Genomic DNA, 21,846 nt, shown 5'->3' with positions numbered 1-21,846 from the left:
CATTGATTAAAGTAAAATTTATGCATATAATGGACACGTTGGGCTTTATAATTTACAACTGAAGTTGTATGGAAGTCTTTGTAAATTTGGGGTAAACTTATGACTTCTATCGGGTATCACGCTAGTGTCTGACAACGCTCGGTCAAGTAATGACCCCTGGCTTGTAATATATTCTGCATTTCAATTTAGCGTAAATGTGTTCTTGATTATGTTACTTTGCCGTATAGAACAATTAAAAAAATTTAAATCCAGCGATGTTCGGGAGAAGAGAAATATCCCCAACTCACAACGCATACGGTTGAAATGTATTTCAAAGAAAATAAGTACCAGTAAGTTTTTTTTTTTTTTTTTTTTTTTTTTTTTGCTGTTTTTGTGAGGGAGGGGTATTTTGAGACAATATACAAAGAAATTTCAGTCACAGCACATTAACGTAACACAGAAATATGCCAATATTCTCTCACTGAGCATGTTGCCTATGTAAGCAACTACACCATACACCAATCGTTTTCTTATAAGTTCATAATATCTGTAGAGCGCCCCCTAAATAGAAGTGACGTGTTTTCAAAAACACCGAAACTTACAACGTTTAGCTGCCACTCGACTTTTTCCAACATGAACTGGTCCCCATCTTCGCTAGCCAAGGTTCCGATATGTTAACCCAATTTACACCTTGGCGGATCGAGCAGATATATTAGTGCTTTGTCCTAGGGACATTGACTGGATTTCGTGAGTTGCCTCCCTTGGGATGTAATGCCAACTAATCAATAGCGTGTAACCGTGGTACATTGTAGATGGGCCGAAAAGGGTGGAGGCAATTTACTTCAAAAGGATTCTTTGGAAGTTTAACATCGAAGGTATGACAACGTACCAAAGAAAAGCCATTACAGGTGTATTTGAGTGATGTGTATTTGTACAAGCACAGACCGACAGTGTTAAACTGCGTATGTATGGGTCGATTTAAGTTGTGTGCTCCTCTTGTCTCGATCATCTAGGAACAGGTTCAAACTTGAACAATTTAGGTTTGGTAGGATGCGGTGGTTTTCCTCTGCATGCAATTAAATTCACACGCCCAGAGCACACAAATGCCTGCTCCATCCGCCAAGGTGTAGATAGGCTTAAGATATGGAAACCTTGGCTAGCGAAGATGACTGGTCGCCTATAGTAATTTTACGTAAAATGACACATATTGGTGGTAGCTTCATAGCGGCCGTGTACCAGGTTAGATCAACCGAGCGGATGCGAATCAACGAACTACTTGTTTTTATTTGCAGCTTCTCAGTCACTGCAGTCTCATGTGAATGAGATCTCCACTGTCCTACGTGAAGCTCTGAAAGCGACCGCTTAGGGGCCATGTTCTGGAGACCTTTGAATTAGCCAAGGGAAATGCCGCTTTCATACAATTTCAAAAAGTAAACCAAATCGTTGGGAACACATTGATGAGCTTCTGCCGTACTAATCAGTCTCCCAAACGCCAAGGTAAAAGCCTTCATCTGATTGGCTGATAAAATTAGCGATTATGCTAATAACGTATGTCACCGGAACATGACCCCTAAGCGGTTCTTCTCAGAGCTTCACGTGGGCCAGTGGAGATATAATTGTAATCAAATTGCGGTCACTGCGCAGTTGGAGTGGCCTCGACTTTTTCTGTCACGAAAGTACGCTTCAGATGTATGCCGGCGCAGTAAAATCACACATTTTGTTATGCCTAAATGTCTCCGCAAGAAAAGAAACGTATTCTATTCGGACTACCTATATAACGGCATGTGGCGCAGAATGCATCTAGACGAAGAACCATTGATGTAAGTGGAGAATAAAGAGATCTACGTTTTGGTCACCTTAACGACCGTGTTTGAATGTTTAAAATATTGTAAATGATTCTTTTGTTCGTGTGGTTTCAAATTAGGCTATATGGCAAATGAAACTCATGCTAGCAACGTAATTTTAATAAGGTTTTTATGTGTATGTTTATTTTATTTTTGACATCCTGGAATATTTCCCCACCGGCAATAAAGGAAGTTAACTGCTCCAACGTTTTGCAACGTTTTCCCGCTGTGCACGGTTATGCAAATGTACATGTACCTCTCCTTTAAATGTTACGTGAAAATGCATTTAATAAGGAAATTAACAGGTATGGTATATCGTACTTGCTTCGGCAGTACATATACTAAAATTGGAACGATACAGAGAAGATTAGCATGGCCCCTGCGCAAGGATGACACGCAAATTCGTGAAGCGTTCCATATTTTTAATTTCATTATCAAAATTCACGAAACAGTATGGAACGTGTAAGTTTCATATTAATTTCGACTTGATCATATTGTAATAAATTTGGAGTATGCGCTTTGGTTATAGCGCCCCGTTTTAAGGAATTCTTAGATTTGTGTGATTACTTGTCTGATAATTGGAATTTGGTGCAATATAAATATTCCTTTGCCCGAAATAATTGGCCAATGACTAGGAGCAAACTTCGCGGAGTAAAGTGTTAGTGAGTCTCCATAATGCCATGGTTCACTAGTAGTGAATTGCGACCAAAACCGAATGAATGTCCCTTTCGTAAAATAGTACATATTAAAATCTAGTGGTATACATTGGTAGCGTGACTGCAAGGACAGCACTTACGGTATTAAACCGGTAAATTACACAAGGGCATAAATAAAAAGGGACTTGGCAGAGACCGTTTATGTCGCCATGCGGGCGAATATGGTGCAGTTATATCGGCGAAATGTGCCTGGAAAGCATACATTGACTGGCCTAAGGTGGCGGAGTTAAAATAGTTCCCATTGTTAGGGAGTACTCATATATGTTCTAAGGCGTGAACGGTTGGTGGTGCGGAAACATAATGAAGCCAAAACACGCAGATGTACGGTTGATAGATAGTTGACAGTTTGGTTTATCCGTGGTCTTGCATTTAATTAGAGGAAAATTTAGGTATAGAATGGACACGTCGGGCTTTCTGATTTACAACTGAGGTTGTATGGAAGTCTTTGGAAAGTCGGGGAAACTTATGACTTCTAGCGAGAATCGCGCCAGGGTTTGACAACCGCTCGGTCAAGTAAATACCCGTGTGCGTGTAACAGTATATATTTGGCAGGTTGTGAGCTCTGTGGTCTTGCATTGATTAAAGTAAAATTTATGCATATAATGGACACGTTGGGCTTTATAATTTACAACTGAAGTTGTATGGAAGTCTTTGTAAATTTGGGGTAAACTTATGACTTCTATCGGGTATCACGCTAGTGTCTGACAACGCTCGGTCAAGTAATGACCCCTGGCTTGTAATATATTCTGCATTTCAATTTAGCGTAAATGTGTTCTTGATTATGTTACTTTGCCGTATAGAACAATTAAAAAAATTTAAATCCAGCGATGTTCGGGAGAAGAGAAATATCCCCAACTCACAACGCATACGGTTGAAATGTATTTCAAAGAAAATAAGTACCAGTAAGGTTTTTTTTTTTTTTTTTTTTTTTTTTTTGCTGTTTTTGTGAGGGAGGGGTATTTTGAGACAATATACAAAGAAATTTCAGTCACAGCACATTAACGTAACACAGAAATATGCCAATATTCTCTCACTGAGCATGTTGCCTATGTAAGCAACTACACCATACACCAATCGTTTTCTTATAAGTTCATAATATCTGTAGAGCGCCCCCTAAATAGAAGTGACGTGTTTTCAAAAACACCGAAACTTACAACGTTTAGCTGCCACTCGACTTTTTCCAACATGAACTGGTCCCCATCTTCGCTAGCCAAGGTTCCGATATGTTAACCCAATTTACACCTTGGCGGATCGAGCAGATATATTAGTGCTTTGTCCTAGGGACATTGACTGGATTTCGTGAGTTGCCTCCCTTGGGATGTAATGCCAACTAATCAATAGCGTGTAACCGTGGTACATTGTAGATGGGCCGAAAAGGGTGGAGGCAATTTACTTCAAAAGGATTCTTTGGAAGTTTAACATCGAAGGTATGACAACGTACCAAAGAAAAGCCATTACAGGTGTATTTGAGTGATGTGTATTTGTACAAGCACAGACCGACAGTGTTAAACTGCGTATGTATGGGTCGATTTAAGTTGTGTGCTCCTCTTGTCTCGATCATCTAGGAACAGGTTCAAACTTGAACAATTTAGGTTTGGTAGGATGCGGTGGTTTTCCTCTGCATGCAATTAAATTCACACGCCCAGAGCACACAAATGCCTGCTCCATCCGCCAAGGTGTAGATAGGCTTAAGATATGGAAACCTTGGCTAGCGAAGATGACTGGTCGCCTATAGTAATTTTACGTAAAATGACACATATTGGTGGTAGCTTCATAGCGGCCGTGAACCAGGTTAGATCAACCGAGCGGATGCGAATCAACGAACTACTTGTTTTTATTTGCAGCTTCTCAGTCACTGCAGTCTCATGTGAATGAGATCTCCACTGTCCTACGTGAAGCTCTGAAAGCGACCGCTTAGGGGCCATGTTCTGGAGACCTTTGAATTAGCCAAGGGAAATGCCGCTTTCATACAATTTCAAAAAGTAAACCAAATCGTTGGGAACACATTGATGAGCTTCTGCCGTACTAATCAGTCTCCCAAACGCCAAGGTAAAAGCCTTCATCTGATTGGCTGATAAAATTAGCGATTATGCTAATAACGTATGTCACCGGAACATGACCCCTAAGCGGTTCTTCTCAGAGCTTCACGTGGGCCAGTGGAGATATAATTGTAATCAAATTGCGGTCACTGCGCAGTTGGAGTGGCCTCGACTTTTTCTGTCACGAAAGTACGCTTCAGATGTATGCCGGCGCAGTAAAATCACACATTTTGTTATGCCTAAATGTCTCCGCAAGAAAAGAAACGTATTCTATTCGGACTACCTATATAACGGCATGTGGCGCAGAATGCATCTAGACGAAGAACCATTGATGTAAGTGGAGAATAAAGAGATCTACGTTTTGGTCACCTTAACGACCGTGTTTGAATGTTTAAAATATTGTAAATGATTCTTTTGTTCGTGTGGTTTCAAATTAGGCTATATGGCAAATGAAACTCATGCTAGCAACGTAATTTTAATAAGGTTTTTATGTGTATGTTTATTTTATTTTTGACATCCTGGAATATTTCCCCACCGGCAATAAAGGAAGTTAACTGCTCCAACGTTTTGCAACGTTTTCCCGCTGTGCACGGTTATGCAAATGTACATGTACCTCTCCTTTAAATGTTACGTGAAAATGCATTTAATAAGGAAATTAACAGGTATGGTATATCGTACTTGCTTCGGCAGTACATATACTAAAATTGGAACGATACAGAGAAGATTAGCATGGCCCCTGCGCAAGGATGACACGCAAATTCGTGAAGCGTTCCATATTTTTAATTTCATTATCAAAATTCACGAAACAGTATGGAACGTGTAAGTTTCATATTAATTTCGACTTGATCATATTGTAATAAATTTGGAGTATGCGCTTTGGTTATAGCGCCCCGTTTTAAGGAATTCTTAGATTTGTGTGATTACTTGTCTGATAATTGGAATTTGGTGCAATATAAATATTCCTTTGCCCGAAATAATTGGCCAATGACTAGGAGCAAACTTCGCGGAGTAAAGTGTTAGTGAGTCTCCATAATGCCATGGTTCACTAGTAGTGAATTGCGACCAAAACCGAATGAATGTCCCTTTCGTAAAATAGTACATATTAAAATCTAGTGGTATACATTGGTAGCGTGACTGCAAGGACAGCACTTACGGTATTAAACCGGTAAATTACACAAGGGCATAAATAAAAAGGGACTTGGCAGAGACCGTTTATGTCGCCATGCGGGCGAATATGGTGCAGTTATATCGGCGAAATGTGCCTGGAAAGCATACATTGACTGGCCTAAGGTGGCGGAGTTAAAATAGTTCCCATTGTTAGGGAGTACTCATATATGTTCTAAGGCGTGAACGGTTGGTGGTGCGGAAACATAATGAAGCCAAAACACGCAGATGTACGGTTGATAGATAGTTGACAGTTTGGTTTATCCGTGGTCTTGCATTTAATTAGAGGAAAATTTAGGTATAGAATGGACACGTCGGGCTTTCTGATTTACAACTGAGGTTGTATGGAAGTCTTTGGAAAGTCGGGGAAACTTATGACTTCTAGCGAGAATCGCGCCAGGGTTTGACAACCGCTCGGTCAAGTAAATACCCGTGTGCGTGTAACAGTATATATTTGGCAGGTTGTGAGCTCTGTGGTCTTGCATTGATTAAAGTAAAATTTATGCATATAATGGACACGTTGGGCTTTATAATTTACAACTGAAGTTGTATGGAAGTCTTTGTAAATTTGGGGTAAACTTATGACTTCTATCGGGTATCACGCTAGTGTCTGACAACGCTCGGTCAAGTAATGACCCCTGGCTTGTAATATATTCTGCATTTCAATTTAGCGTAAATGTGTTCTTGATTATGTTACTTTGCCGTATAGAACAATTAAAAAAATTTAAATCCAGCGATGTTCGGGAGAAGAGAAATATCCCCAACTCACAACGCATACGGTTGAAATGTATTTCAAAGAAAATAAGTACCAGTAAGTTTTTTTTTTTTTTTTTTTTTTTTTTTTTTTTTTTTTTTTTTGCTGTTTTTGTGAGGGAGGGGTATTTTGAGACAATATACAAAGAAATTTCAGTCACAGCACATTAACGTAACACAGAAATATGCCAATATTCTCTCACTGAGCATGTTGCCTATGTAAGCAACTACACCATACACCAATCGTTTTCTTATAAGTTCATAATATCTGTAGAGCGCCCCCTAAATAGAAGTGACGTGTTTTCAAAAACACCGAAACTTACAACGTTTAGCTGCCACTCGACTTTTTCCAACATGAACTGGTCCCCATCTTCGCTAGCCAAGGTTCCGATATGTTAACCCAATTTACACCTTGGCGGATCGAGCAGATATATTAGTGCTTTGTCCTAGGGACATTGACTGGATTTCGTGAGTTGCCTCCCTTGGGATGTAATGCCAACTAATCAATAGCGTGTAACCGTGGTACATTGTAGATGGGCCGAAAAGGGTGGAGGCAATTTACTTCAAAAGGATTCTTTGGAAGTTTAACATCGAAGGTATGACAACGTACCAAAGAAAAGCCATTACAGGTGTATTTGAGTGATGTGTATTTGTACAAGCACAGACCGACAGTGTTAAACTGCGTATGTATGGGTCGATTTAAGTTGTGTGCTCCTCTTGTCTCGATCATCTAGGAACAGGTTCAAACTTGAACAATTTAGGTTTGGTAGGATGCGGTGGTTTTCCTCTGCATGCAATTAAATTCACACGCCCAGAGCACACAAATGCCTGCTCCATCCGCCAAGGTGTAGATAGGCTTAAGATATGGAAACCTTGGCTAGCGAAGATGACTGGTCGCCTATAGTAATTTTACGTAAAATGACACATATTGGTGGTAGCTTCATAGCGGCCGTGAACCAGGTTAGATCAACCGAGCGGATGCGAATCAACGAACTACTTGTTTTTATTTGCAGCTTCTCAGTCACTGCAGTCTCATGTGAATGAGATCTCCACTGTCCTACGTGAAGCTCTGAAAGCGACCGCTTAGGGGCCATGTTCTGGAGACCTTTGAATTAGCCAAGGGAAATGCCGCTTTCATACAATTTCAAAAAGTAAACCAAATCGTTGGGAACACATTGATGAGCTTCTGCCGTACTAATCAGTCTCCCAAACGCCAAGGTAAAAGCCTTCATCTGATTGGCTGATAAAATTAGCGATTATGCTAATAACGTATGTCACCGGAACATGACCCCTAAGCGGTTCTTCTCAGAGCTTCACGTGGGCCAGTGGAGATATAATTGTAATCAAATTGCGGTCACTGCGCAGTTGGAGTGGCCTCGACTTTTTCTGTCACGAAAGTACGCTTCAGATGTATGCCGGCGCAGTAAAATCACACATTTTGTTATGCCTAAATGTCTCCGCAAGAAAAGAAACGTATTCTATTCGGACTACCTATATAACGGCATGTGGCGCAGAATGCATCTAGACGAAGAACCATTGATGTAAGTGGAGAATAAAGAGATCTACGTTTTGGTCACCTTAACGACCGTGTTTGAATGTTTAAAATATTGTAAATGATTCTTTTGTTCGTGTGGTTTCAAATTAGGCTATATGGCAAATGAAACTCATGCTAGCAACGTAATTTTAATAAGGTTTTTATGTGTATGTTTATTTTATTTTTGACATCCTGGAATATTTCCCCACCGGCAATAAAGGAAGTTAACTGCTCCAACGTTTTGCAACGTTTTCCCGCTGTGCACGGTTATGCAAATGTACATGTACCTCTCCTTTAAATGTTACGTGAAAATGCATTTAATAAGGAAATTAACAGGTATGGTATATCGTACTTGCTTCGGCAGTACATATACTAAAATTGGAACGATACAGAGAAGATTATCATGGCCCCTGCGCAAGGATGACACGCAAATTCGTGAAGCGTTCCATATTTTTAATTTCATTATCAAAATTCACGAAACAGTATGGAACGTGTAAGTTTCATATTAATTTCGACTTGATCATATTGTAATAAATTTGGAGTATGCGCTTTGGTTATAGCGCCCCGTTTTAAGGAATTCTTAGATTTGTGTGATTACTTGTCTGATAATTGGAATTTGGTGCAATATAAATATTCCTTTGCCCGAAATAATTGGCCAATGACTAGGAGCAAACTTCGCGGAGTAAAGTGTTAGTGAGTCTCCATAATGCCATGGTTCACTAGTAGTGAATTGCGACCAAAACCGAATGAATGTCCCTTTCGTAAAATAGTACATATTAAAATCTAGTGGTATACATTGGTAGCGTGACTGCAAGGACAGCACTTACGGTATTAAACCGGTAAATTACACAAGGGCATAAATAAAAAGGGACTTGGCAGAGACCGTTTATGTCGCCATGCGGGCGAATATGGTGCAGTTATATCGGCGAAATGTGCCTGGAAAGCATACATTGACTGGCCTAAGGTGGCGGAGTTAAAATAGTTCCCATTGTTAGGGAGTACTCATATATGTTCTAAGGCGTGAACGGTTGGTGGTGCGGAAACATAATGAAGCCAAAACACGCAGATGTACGGTTGATAGATAGTTGACAGTTTGGTTTATCCGTGGTCTTGCATTTAATTAGAGGAAAATTTAGGTATAGAATGGACACGTCGGGCTTTCTGATTTACAACTGAGGTTGTATGGAAGTCTTTGGAAAGTCGGGGAAACTTATGAGTTCTAGCGAGAATCGCGCCAGGGTTTGACAACCGCTCGGTCAAGTAAATACCCGTGTGCGTGTAACAGTATATATTTGGCAGGTTGTGAGCTCTGTGGTCTTGCATTGATTAAAGTAAAATTTATGCATATAATGGACACGTTGGGCTTTATAATTTACAACTGAAGTTGTATGGAAGTCTTTGTAAATTTGGGGTAAACTTATGACTTCTATCGGGTATCACGCTAGTGTCTGACAACGCTCGGTCAAGTAATGACCCCTGGCTTGTAATATATTCTGCATTTCAATTTAGCGTAAATGTGTTCTTGATTATGTTACTTTGCCGTATAGAACAATTAAAAAAATTTAAATCCAGCGATGTTCGGGAGAAGAGAAATATCCCCAACTCACAACGCATACGGTTGAAATGTATTTCAAAGAAAATAAGTACCAGTAAGTTTTTTTTTTTTTTTTTTTTTTTTTTTTTTTTTTTTTTTGCTGTTTTTGTGAGGGAGGGGTATTTTGAGACAATATACAAAGAAATTTCAGTCACAGCACATTAACGTAACACAGAAATATGCCAATATTCTCTCACTGAGCATGTTGCCTATGTAAGCAACTACACCATACACCAATCGTTTTCTTATAAGTTCATAATATCTGTAGAGCGCCCCCTAAATAGAAGTGACGTGTTTTCAAAAACACCGAAACTTACAACGTTTAGCTGCCACTCGACTTTTTCCAACATGAACTGGTCCCCATCTTCGCTAGCCAAGGTTCCGATATGTTAACCCAATTTACACCTTGGCGGATCGAGCAGATATATTAGTGCTTTGTCCTAGGGACATTGACTGGATTTCGTGAGTTGCCTCCCTTGGGATGTAATGCCAACTAATCAATAGCGTGTAACCGTGGTACATTGTAGATGGGCCGAAAAGGGTGGAGGCAATTTACTTCAAAAGGATTCTTTGGAAGTTTAACATCGAAGGTATGACAACGTACCAAAGAAAAGCCATTACAGGTGTATTTGAGTGATGTGTATTTGTACAAGCACAGACCGACAGTGTTAAACTGCGTATGTATGGGTCGATTTAAGTTGTGTGCTCCTCTTGTCTCGATCATCTAGGAACAGGTTCAAACTTGAACAATTTAGGTTTGGTAGGATGCGGTGGTTTTCCTCTGCATGCAATTAAATTCACACGCCCAGAGCACACAAATGCCTGCTCCATCCGCCAAGGTGTAGATAGGCTTAAGATATGGAAACCTTGGCTAGCGAAGATGACTGGTCGCCTATAGTAATTTTACGTAAAATGACACATATTGGTGGTAGCTTCATAGCGGCCGTGAACCAGGTTAGATCAACCGAGCGGATGCGAATCAACGAACTACTTGTTTTTATTTGCAGCTTCTCAGTCACTGCAGTCTCATGTGAATGAGATCTCCACTGTCCTACGTGAAGCTCTGAAAGCGACCGCTTAGGGGCCATGTTCTGGAGACCTTTGAATTAGCCAAGGGAAATGCCGCTTTCATACAATTTCAAAAAGTAAACCAAATCGTTGGGAACACATTGATGAGCTTCTGCCGTACTAATCAGTCTCCCAAACGCCAAGGTAAAAGCCTTCATCTGATTGGCTGATAAAATTAGCGATTATGCTAATAACGTATGTCACCGGAACATGACCCCTAAGCGGTTCTTCTCAGAGCTTCACGTGGGCCAGTGGAGATATAATTGTAATCAAATTGCGGTCACTGCGCAGTTGGAGTGGCCTCGACTTTTTCTGTCACGAAAGTACGCTTCAGATGTATGCCGGCGCAGTAAAATCACACATTTTGTTATGCCTAAATGTCTCCGCAAGAAAAGAAACGTATTCTATTCGGACTACCTATATAACGGCATGTGGCGCAGAATGCATCTAGACGAAGAACCATTGATGTAAGTGGAGAATAAAGAGATCTACGTTTTGGTCACCTTAACGACCGTGTTTGAATGTTTAAAATATTGTAAATGATTCTTTTGTTCGTGTGGTTTCAAATTAGGCTATATGGCAAATGAAACTCATGCTAGCAACGTAATTTTAATAAGGTTTTTATGTGTATGTTTATTTTATTTTTGACATCCTGGAATATTTCCCCACCGGCAATAAAGGAAGTTAACTGCTCCAACGTTTTGCAACGTTTTCCCGCTGTGCACGGTTATGCAAATGTACATGTACCTCTCCTTTAAATGTTACGTGAAAATGCATTTAATAAGGAAATTAACAGGTATGGTATATCGTACTTGCTTCGGCAGTACATATACTAAAATTGGAACGATACAGAGAAGATTAGCATGGCCCCTGCGCAAGGATGACACGCAAATTCGTGAAGCGTTCCATATTTTTAATTTCATTATCAAAATTCACGAAACAGTATGGAACGTGTAAGTTTCATATTAATTTCGACTTGATCATATTGTAATAAATTTGGAGTATGCGCTTTGGTTATAGCGCCCCGTTTTAAGGAATTCTTAGATTTGTGTGATTACTTGTCTGATAATTGGAATTTGGTGCAATATAAATATTCCTTTGCCCGAAATAATTGGCCAATGACTAGGAGCAAACTTCGCGGAGTAAAGTGTTAGTGAGTCTCCATAATGCCATGGTTCACTAGTAGTGAATTGCGACCAAAACCGAATGAATGTCCCTTTCGTAAAATAGTACATATTAAAATCTAGTGGTATACATTGGTAGCGTGACTGCAAGGACAGCACTTACGGTATTAAACCGGTAAATTACACAAGGGCATAAATAAAAAGGGACTTGGCAGAGACCGTTTATGTCGCCATGCGGGCGAATATGGTGCAGTTATATCGGCGAAATGTGCCTGGAAAGCATACATTGACTGGCCTAAGGTGGCGGAGTTAAAATAGTTCCCATTGTTAGGGAGTACTCATATATGTTCTAAGGCGTGAACGGTTGGTGGTGCGGAAACATAATGAAGCCAAAACACGCAGATGTACGGTTGATAGATAGTTGACAGTTTGGTTTATCCGTGGTCTTGCATTTAATTAGAGGAAAATTTAGGTATAGAATGGACACGTCGGGCTTTCTGATTTACAACTGAGGTTGTATGGAAGTCTTTGGAAAGTCGGGGAAACTTATGAGTTCTAGCGAGAATCGCGCCAGGGTTTGACAACCGCTCGGTCAAGTAAATACCCGTGTGCGTGTAACAGTATATATTTGGCAGGTTGTGAGCTCTGTGGTCTTGCATTGATTAAAGTAAAATTTATGCATATAATGGACACGTTGGGCTTTATAATTTACAACTGAAGTTGTATGGAAGTCTTTGTAAATTTGGGGTAAACTTATGACTTCTATCGGGTATCACGCTAGTGTCTGACAACGCTCGGTCAAGTAATGACCCCTGGCTTGTAATATATTCTGCATTTCAATTTAGCGTAAATGTGTTCTTGATTATGTTACTTTGCCGTATAGAACAATTAAAAAAATTTAAATCCAGCGATGTTCGGGAGAAGAGAAATATCCCCAACTCACAACGCATACGGTTGAAATGTATTTGAAAGAAAATAAGTACCAGTAAGTTTTTTTTTTTTTTTTTTTTTTTTTTTTTTTTTTTTTTTTGCTGTTTTTATGAGGGAGGGGTATTTTGAGACAATATACAAAGAAATTTCAGTCACAGCACATTAACGTAACACAGAAATATGCCAATATTCTCTCACTGAGCATGTTGCCTATGTAAGCAACTACACCATACACCAATCGTTTTCTTATAAGTTCATAATATCTGTAGAGCGCCCCCTAAATAGAAGTGACGTGTTTTCAAAAACACCGAAACTTACAACGTTTAGCTGCCACTCGACTTTTTCCAACATGAACTGGTCCCCATCTTCGCTAGCCAAGGTTCCGATATGTTAACCCAATTTACACCTTGGCGGATCGAGCAGATATATTAGTGCTTTGTCCTAGGGACATTGACTGGATTTCGTGAGTTGCCTCCCTTGGGATGTAATGCCAACTAATCAATAGCGTGTAACCGTGGTACATTGTAGATGGGCCGAAAAGGGTGGAGGCAATTTACTTCAAAAGGATTCTTTGGAAGTTTAACATCGAAGGTATGACAACGTACCAAAGAAAAGCCATTACAGGTGTATTTGAGTGATGTGTATTTGTACAAGCACAGACCGACAGTGTTAAACTGCGTATGTATGGGTCGATTTAAGTTGTGTGCTCCTCTTGTCTCGATCATCTAGGAACAGGTTCAAACTTGAACAATTTAGGTTTGGTAGGATGCGGTGGTTTTCCTCTGCATGCAATTAAATTCACACGCCCAGAGCACACAAATGCCTGCTCCATCCGCCAAGGTGTAGATAGGCTTAAGATATGGAAACCTTGGCTAGCGAAGATGACTGGTCGCCTATAGTAATTTTACGTAAAATGACACATATTGGTGGTAGCTTCATAGCGGCCGTGAACCAGGTTAGATCAACCGAGCGGATGCGAATCAACGAACTACTTGTTTTTATTTGCAGCTTCTCAGTCACTGCAGTCTCATGTGAATGAGATCTCCACTGTCCTACGTGAAGCTCTGAAAGCGACCGCTTAGGGGCCATGTTCTGGAGACCTTTGAATTAGCCAAGGGAAATGCCGCTTTCATACAATTTCAAAAAGTAAACCAAATCGTTGGGAACACATTGATGAGCTTCTGCCGTACTAATCAGTCTCCCAAACGCCAAGGTAAAAGCCTTCATCTGATTGGCTGATAAAATTAGCGATTATGCTAATAACGTATGTCACCGGAACATGACCCCTAAGCGGTTCTTCTCAGAGCTTCACGTGGGCCAGTGGAGATATAATTGTAATCAAATTGCGGTCACTGCGCAGTTGGAGTGGCCTCGACTTTTTCTGTCACGAAAGTACGCTTCAGATGTATGCCGGCGCAGTAAAATCACACATTTTGTTATGCCTAAATGTCTCCGCAAGAAAAGAAACGTATTCTATTCGGACTACCTATATAACGGCATGTGGCGCAGAATGCATCTAGACGAAGAACCATTGATGTAAGTGGAGAATAAAGAGATCTACGTTTTGGTCACCTTAACGACCGTGTTTGAATGTTTAAAATATTGTAAATGATTCTTTTGTTCGTGTGGTTTCAAATTAGGCTATATGGCAAATGAAACTCATGCTAGCAACGTAATTTTAATAAGGTTTTTATGTGTATGTTTATTTTATTTTTGACATCCTGGAATATTTCCCCACCGGCAATAAAGGAAGTTAACTGCTCCAACGTTTTGCAACGTTTTCCCGCTGTGCACGGTTATGCAAATGTACATGTACCTCTCCTTTAAATGTTACGTGAAAATGCATTTAATAAGGAAATTAACAGGTATGGTATATCGTACTTGCTTCGGCAGTACATATACTAAAATTGGAACGATACAGAGAAGATTAGCATGGCCCCTGCGCAAGGATGACACGCAAATTCGTGAAGCGTTCCATATTTTTAATTTCATTATCAAAATTCACGAAACAGTATGGAACGTGTAAGTTTCATATTAATTTCGACTTGATCATATTGTAATAAATTTGGAGTATGCGCTTTGGTTATAGCGCCCCGTTTTAAGGAATTCTTAGATTTGTGTGATTACTTGTCTGATAATTGGAATTTGGTGCAATATAAATATTCCTTTGCCCGAAATAATTGGCCAATGACTAGGAGCAAACTTCGCGGAGTAAAGTGTTAGTGAGTCTCCATAATGCCATGGTTCACTAGTAGTGAATTGCGACCAAAACCGAATGAATGTCCCTTTCGTAAAATAGTACATATTAAAATCTAGTGGTATACATTGGTAGCGTGACTGCAAGGACAGCACTTACGGTATTAAACCGGTAAATTACACAAGGGCATAAATAAAAAGGGACTTGGCAGAGACCGTTTATGTCGCCATGCGGGCGAATATGGTGCAGTTATATCGGCGAAATGTGCCTGGAAAGCATACATTGACTGGCCTAAGGTGGCGGAGTTAAAATAGTTCCCATTGTTAGGGAGTACTCATATATGTTCTAAGGCGTGAACGGTTGGTGGTGCGAAACATAATGAAGCCAAAACACGCAGATGTACGGTTGATAGATAGTTGACAGTTTGGTTTATCCGTGGTCTTGCATTTAATTAGAGGAAAATTTAGGTATAGAATGGACACGTCGGGCTTTCTGATTTACAACTGAGGTTGTATGGAAGTCTTTGGAAAGTCGGGGAAACTTATGAGTTCTAGCGAGAATCGCGCCAGGGTTTGACAACCGCTCGGTCAAGTAAATACCCGTGTGCGTGTAACAGTATATATTTGGCAGGTTGTGAGCTCTGTGGTCTTGCATTGATTAAAGTAAAATTTATGCATATAATGGACACGTTGGGCTTTATAATTTACAACTGAAGTTGTATGGAAGTCTTTGTAAATTTGGGGTAAACTTATGACTTCTATCGGGTATCACGCTAGTGTCTGACAACGCTCGGTCAAGTAATGACCCCTGGCTTGTAATATATTCTGCATTTCAATTTAGCGTAAATGTGTTCTTGATTATGTTACTTTGCCGTATAGAACAATTAAAAAAATTTAAATCCAGCGATGTTCGGGAGAAGAGAAATATCCCCAACTCACAACGCATACGGTTGAAATGTATTTCAAAGAAAATAAGTACCAGTAAGTTTTTTTTTTTTTTTTTTTTTTTTTTTTTTTTTTTTTTTTTTTTTTTTTTTTTTGCTGTTTTTGTGAGGGAGGGGTATTTTGAGACAATATACAAAGAAATTTCAGTCACAGCACATTAACGTAACACAGAAATATGCCAATATTCTCTCACTGAGCATGTTGCCTATGTAAGCAACTACACCATACACCAATCGTTTTCTTATAAGTTCATAATATCTGTAGAGCGCCCCCTAAATAGAAGTGACGTGTTTTCAAAAACACCGAAACTTACAACGTTTAGCTGCCACTCGACTTTTTCCAACATGAACTGGTCCCCATCTTCGCTAGCCAAGGTTCCGATATGTTAACCCAATTTACACCTTGGCGGATCGAGCAGATATATTAGTGCTTTGTCCTAGGGACATTGACTGGATTTCGTGAGTTGCCTCCCTTGGGATGTAATGCCAACTAATCAATAGCGTGTAACCGTGGTACATTGTAGATGGGCCGAAAAGGGTGGAGGCAATTTACTTCAAAAGGATTCTTTGGAAGTTTAACATCGAAGGTATGACAACGTACCAAAGAAAAGCCATTACAGGTGTATTTGAGTGATGTGTATTTGTACAAGCACAGACCGACAGTGTTAAACTGCGTATGTATGGGTCGATTTAAGTTGTGTGCTCCTCTTGTCTCGATCATCTAGGAACAGGTTCAAACTTGAACAATTTAGGTTTGGTAGGATGCGGTGGTTTTCCTCTGCATGCAATTAAATTCACACGCCCAGAGCACACAAATGCCTGCTCCATCCGCCAAGGTGTAGATAGGCTTAAGATATGGAAACCTTGGCTAGCGAAGATGACTGGTCGCCTATAGTAATTTTACGTAAAATGACACATATTGGTGGTAGCTTCATAGCGGCCGTGAACCAGGTTAGATCAACCGAGCGGATGCGAATCAACGAACTACTTGTTTTTATTTGCAGCTTCTCAGTCACTGCAGTCTCATGTGAATGAGATCTCCACTGTCCTACGTGAAGCTCTGAAAGCGACCGCTTAGGGGCCATGTTCTGGAGACCTTTGAATTAGCCAAGGGAAATGCCGCTTTCATACAATTTCAAAAAGTAAACCAAATCGTTGGGAACACATTGATGAGCTTCTGCCGTACTAATCAGTCTCCCAAACGCCAAGGTAAAAGCCTTCATCTGATTGGCTGATAAAATTAGCGATTATGCTAATAACGTATGTCACCGGAACATGACCCCTAAGCGGTTCTTCTCAGAGCTTCACGTGGGCCAGTGGAGATATAATTGTAATCAAATTGCGGTCACTGCGCAGTTGGAGTGGCCTCGACTTTTTCTGTCACGAAAGTACGCTTCAGATGTATGCCGGCGCAGTAAAATCACACATTTTGTTATGCCTAAATGTCTCCGCAAGAAAAGAAACGTATTCTATTCGGACTACCTATATAACGGCATGTGGCGCAGAATGCATCTAGACGAAGAACCATTGATGTAAGTGGAGAATAAAGAGATCTACGTTTTGGTCACCTTAACGACCGTGTTTGAATGTTTAAAATATTGTAAATGATTCTTTTGTTCGTGTGGTTTCAAATTAGGCTATATGGCAAATGAAACTCATGCTAGCAACGTAATTTTAATAAGGTTTTTATGTGTATGTTTATTTTATTTTTGACATCCTGGAATATTTCCCCACCGGCAATAAAGGAAGTTAACTGCTCCAACGTTTTGCAACGTTTTCCCGCTGTGCACGGTTATGCAAATGTACATGTACCTCTCCTTTAAATGTTACGTGAAAATGCATTTAATAAGGAAATTAACAGGTATGGTATATCGTACTTGCTTCGGCAGTACATATACTAAAATTGGAACGATACAGAGAAGATTAGCATGGCCCCTGCGCAAGGATGACACGCAAGTTCGTGAAGCGTTCCATATTTTTAATTTCATTATCAAAATTCACGAAACAGTATGGAACGTGTAAGTTTCATATTAATTTCGACTTGATCATATTGTAATAAATTTGGAGTATGCGCTTTGGTTATAGCGCCCCGTTTTAAGGAATTCTTAGATTTGTGTGATTACTTGTCTGATAATTGGAATTTGGTGCAATATAAATATTCCTTTGCCCGAAATAATTGGCCAATGACTAGGAGCAAACTTCGCGGAGTAAAGTGTTAGTGAGTCTCCATAATGCCATGGTTCACTAGTAGTGAATTGCGACCAAAACCGAATGAATGTCCCTTTCGTAAAATAGTACATATTAAAATCTAGTGGTATACATTGGTAGCGTGACTGCAAGGACAGCACTTACGGTATTAAACCGGTAAATTACACAAGGGCATAAATAAAAAGGGACTTGGCAGAGACCGTTTATGTCGCCATGCGGGCGAATATGGTGCAGTTATATCGGCGAAATGTGCCTGGAAAGCATACATTGACTGGCCTAAGGTGGCGGAGTTAAAATAGTTCCCATTGTTAGGGAGTACTCATATATGTTCTAAGGCGTGAACGGTTGGTGGTGCGGAAACATAATGAAGCCAAAACACGCAGATGTACGGTTGATAGATAGTTGACAGTTTGGTTTATCCGTGGTCTTGCATTTAATTAGAGGAAAATTTAGGTATAGAATGGACACGTCGGGCTTTCTGATTTACAACTGAGGTTGTATGGAAGTCTTTGGAAAGTCGGGGAAACTTATGACTTCTAGCGAGAATCGCGCCAGGGTTTGACAACCGCTCGGTCAAGTAAATACCCGTGTGCGTGTAACAGTATATATTTGGCAGGTTGTGAGCTCTGTGGTCTTGCATTGATTAAAGTAAAATTTATGCATATAATGGACACGTTGGGCTTTATAATTTACAACTGAAGTTGTATGGAAGTCTTTGTAAATTTGGGGTAAACTTATGACTTCTATCGGGTATCACGCTAGTGTTTGACAACGCTCGGTCAAGTAATGACCCCTGGCTTGTAATATATTCTGCATTTCAATTTAGCGTAAATGTGTTCTTGATTATGTTACTTTGCCGTATAGAACAATTAAAAAAATTTAAATCCAGCGATGTTCGGGAGAAGAGAAATATCCCCAACTCACAACGCATACGGTTGAAATGTATTTCAAAGAAAATAAGTACCAGTAAGGTTTTTTTTTTTTTTTTTTTGCTGTTTTTGTGAGGGAGGGGTATTTTGAGACAATATACAAAGAAATTTCAGTCACAGCACATTAACGTAACACAGAAATATGCCAATATTCTCTCACTGAGCATGTTGCCTATGTAAGCAACTACACCATACACCAATCGTTTTCTTATAAGTTCATAATATCTGTAGAGCGCCCCCTAAATAGAAGTGACGTGTTTTCAAAAACACCGAAACTTACAACGTTTAGCTGCCACTCGACTTTTTCCAACATGAACTGGTCCCCATCTTCGCTAGCCAAGGTTCCGATATGTTAACCCAATTTACACCTTGGCGGATCGAGCAGATATATTAGTGCTTTGTCCTAGGGACATTGACTGGATTTCGTGAGTTGCCTCCCTTGGGATGTAATGCCAACTAATCAATAGCGTGTAACCGTGGTACATTGTAGATGGGCCGAAAAGGGTGGAGGCAATTTACTTCAAAAGGATTCTTTGGAAGTTTAACATCGAAGGTATGACAACGTACCAAAGAAAAGCCATTACAGGTGTATTTGAGTGATGTGTATTTGTACAAGCACAGACCGACAGTGTTAAACTGCGTATGTATGGGTCGATTTAAGTTGTGTGCTCCTCTTGTCTCGATCATCTAGGAACAGGTTCAAACTTGAACAATTTAGGTTTGGTAGGATGCGGTGGTTTTCCTCTGCATGCAATTAAATTCACACGCCCAGAGCACACAAATGCCTGCTCCATCCGCCAAGGTGTAGATAGGCTTAAGATATGGAAACCTTGGCTAGCGAAGATGACTGGTCGCCTATAGTAATTTTACGTAAAATGACACATATTGGTGGTAGCTTCATAGCGGCCGTGAACCAGGTTAGATCAACCGAGCGGATGCGAATCAACGAACTACTTGTTTTTATTTGCAGCTTCTCAGTCACTGCAGTCTCATGTGAATGAGATCTCCACTGTCCTACGTGAAGCTCTGAAAGCGACCGCTTAGGGGCCATGTTCTGGAGACCTTTGAATTAGCCAAGGGAAATGCCGCTTTCATACAATTTCAAAAAGTAAACCAAATCGTTGGGAACACATTGATGAGCTTCTGCCGTACTAATCAGTCTCCCAAACGCCAAGGTAAAAGCCTTCATCTGATTGGCTGATAAAATTAGCGATTATGCTAATAACGTATGTCACCGGAACATGACCCCTAAGCGGTTCTTCTCAGAGCTTCACGTGGGCCAGTGGAGATATAATTGTAATCAAATTGCGGTCACTGCGCAGTTGGAGTGGCCTCGACTTTTTCTGTCACGAAAGTACGCTTCAGATGTATGCCGGCGCAGTAAAATCACACATTTTGTTATGCCTAAATGTCTCCGCAAGAAAAGAAACGTATTCTATTCGGACTACCTATATAACGGCATGTGGCGCAGAATGCATCTAGACGAAGAACCATTGATGTAAGTGGAGAATAAAGAGATCTACGTTTTGGTCACCTTAACGACCGTGTTTGAATGTTTAAAATATTGTAAATGATTCTTTTGTTCGTGTGGTTTCAAATTAGGCTATATGGCAAATGAAACTCATGCTAGCAACGTAATTTTAATAAGGTTTTTATGTGTATGTTTATTTTATTTTTGACATCCTGGAATATTTCCCCACCGGCAATAAAGGAAGTTAACTGCTCCAACGTTTTGCAACGTTTTCCCGCTGTGCACGGTTATGCAAATGTACATGTACCTCTCCTTTAAATGTTACGTGAAAATGCATTTAATAAGGAAATTAACAGGTATGGTATATCGTACTTGCTTCGGCAGTACATATACTAAAATTGGAACGATACAGAGAAGATTAGCATGGCCCCTGCGCAAGGATGACACGCAAGTTCGTGAAGCGTTCCATATTTTTAATTTCATTATCAAAATTCACGAAACAGTATGGAACGTGTAAGTTTCATATTAATTTCGACTTGATCATATTGTAATAAATTTGGAGTATGCGCTTTGGTTATAGCGCCCCGTTTTAAGGAATTCTTAGATTTGTGTGATTACTTGTCTGATAATTGGAATTTGGTGCAATATAAATATTCCTTTGCCCGAAATAATTGGCCAATGACTAGGAGCAAACTTCGCGGAGTAAAGTGTTAGTGAGTCTCCATAATGCCATGGTTCACTAGTAGTGAATTGCGACCAAAACCGAATGAATGTCCCTTTCGTAAAATAGTACATATTAAAATCTAGTGGTATACATTGGTAGCGTGACTGCAAGGACAGCACTTACGGTATTAAACCGGTAAATTACACAAGGGCATAAATAAAAAGGGACTTGGCAGAGACCGTTTATGTCGCCATGCGGGCGAATATGGTGCAGTTATATCGGCGAAATGTGCCTGGAAAGCATACATTGACTGGCCTAAGGTGGCGGAGTTAAAATAGTTCCCATTGTTAGGGAGTACTCATATATGTTCTAAGGCGTGAACGGTTGGTGGTGCGGAAACATAATGAAGCCAAAACACGCAGATGTACGGTTGATAGATAGTTGACAGTTTGGTTTATCCGTGGTCTTGCATTTAATTAGAGGAAAATTTAGGTATAGAATGGACACGTCGGGCTTTCTGATTTACAACTGAGGTTGTATGGAAGTCTTTGGAAAGTCGGGGAAACTTATGACTTCTAGCGAGAATCGCGCCAGGGTTTGACAACCGCTCGGTCAAGTAAATACCCGTGTGCGTGTAACAGTATATATTTGGCAGGTTGTGAGCTCTGTGGTCTTGCATTGATTAAAGT

The 21,846-nt window shown here is 40.1% G+C and overlaps 7 non-coding genes across 7 annotated transcripts; all 7 read left to right on the top strand.

The window, feature by feature from the left end:
* The first annotated feature begins 2,140 nt into the window (after positions 1-2,140).
* On the top strand, positions 2,141-2,247 carry LOC149780691 (U6 spliceosomal RNA). Its single transcript, XR_016415236.1, has one exon. It is a non-coding gene; the product is annotated as a U6 spliceosomal RNA (small nuclear RNA).
* A 3,005-nt stretch (positions 2,248-5,252) lies between these two features.
* Positions 5,253-5,359, top strand: LOC149780690 (U6 spliceosomal RNA). The gene has a single exon (XR_016415235.1). It is a non-coding gene; the product is annotated as a U6 spliceosomal RNA (small nuclear RNA).
* A 3,018-nt stretch (positions 5,360-8,377) lies between these two features.
* LOC149780689 (U6 spliceosomal RNA) lies at positions 8,378-8,484 on the top strand. The gene has a single exon (XR_016415246.1). It is a non-coding gene; the product is annotated as a U6 spliceosomal RNA (small nuclear RNA).
* A 3,015-nt stretch (positions 8,485-11,499) lies between these two features.
* LOC149780688 (U6 spliceosomal RNA) lies at positions 11,500-11,606 on the top strand. Its single transcript, XR_016415234.1, has one exon. It is a non-coding gene; the product is annotated as a U6 spliceosomal RNA (small nuclear RNA).
* A 3,016-nt stretch (positions 11,607-14,622) lies between these two features.
* On the top strand, positions 14,623-14,729 carry LOC149780687 (U6 spliceosomal RNA). The gene has a single exon (XR_016415232.1). It is a non-coding gene; the product is annotated as a U6 spliceosomal RNA (small nuclear RNA).
* A 3,029-nt stretch (positions 14,730-17,758) lies between these two features.
* LOC149780686 (U6 spliceosomal RNA) lies at positions 17,759-17,865 on the top strand. The gene has a single exon (XR_016415245.1). It is a non-coding gene; the product is annotated as a U6 spliceosomal RNA (small nuclear RNA).
* Positions 17,866-20,861: 2,996 nt separating this feature from the next.
* LOC149780685 (U6 spliceosomal RNA) lies at positions 20,862-20,968 on the top strand. The gene has a single exon (XR_016415243.1). It is a non-coding gene; the product is annotated as a U6 spliceosomal RNA (small nuclear RNA).
* The last annotated feature ends 878 nt before the right edge of the window (positions 20,969-21,846 follow it).

This window comes from Sinohyriopsis cumingii, chromosome 16, assembly GCF_028554795.1.
Source record: "Sinohyriopsis cumingii isolate HCF-2022 chromosome 16, ASM2855479v2, whole genome shotgun sequence".
Classification (NCBI taxonomy): domain Eukaryota; kingdom Metazoa; phylum Mollusca; class Bivalvia; order Unionida; family Unionidae; genus Sinohyriopsis; species Sinohyriopsis cumingii.
Note: the sequence above shows the minus strand (reverse complement) of the source record. Positions and strands in the feature narration are given on the sequence as shown.